Below are 342 nucleotides of genomic sequence, written 5' to 3'. Positions count from 1 at the left end.
GCCTGGTTCTGTCATGTCTTGTGATTATTGTATGGTATTTTTGGTCTTGTCTTGTACATGTTCTGTTTCCTGTTTTTATTTGAAGTCTGGGTCTCTGTCTCGTCTTGTCTTTAGTTGTACTTCCTGTGTTTTCCCGCTCCTATGATTACCTGATGTTTTTCCCCTGTTTCCCAGCCCTCTTGTCACCTGCCTCTTGTTACCTCGTTACCCTCTGTATTTAGTCTTGTGCTTCCCTGTGTCAGATCTTTGTAGTGTTGTGTCTCCCAGTATCAGTTGGTGTCTTGTTTCTTCCTTCCGTAATTAGTTTTGATCTCTATTTCTGGTTTGTTCGGCTTTTGTTTT

Source organism: Etheostoma spectabile, chromosome 5 (genome assembly GCF_008692095.1).
Source record: "Etheostoma spectabile isolate EspeVRDwgs_2016 chromosome 5, UIUC_Espe_1.0, whole genome shotgun sequence".
NCBI classification, from domain to species: Eukaryota; Metazoa; Chordata; class Actinopteri; order Perciformes; family Percidae; genus Etheostoma; species Etheostoma spectabile.
The sequence above is the reverse complement of the archived record's forward strand: the minus strand, read 5'-3'. Positions refer to the sequence as shown.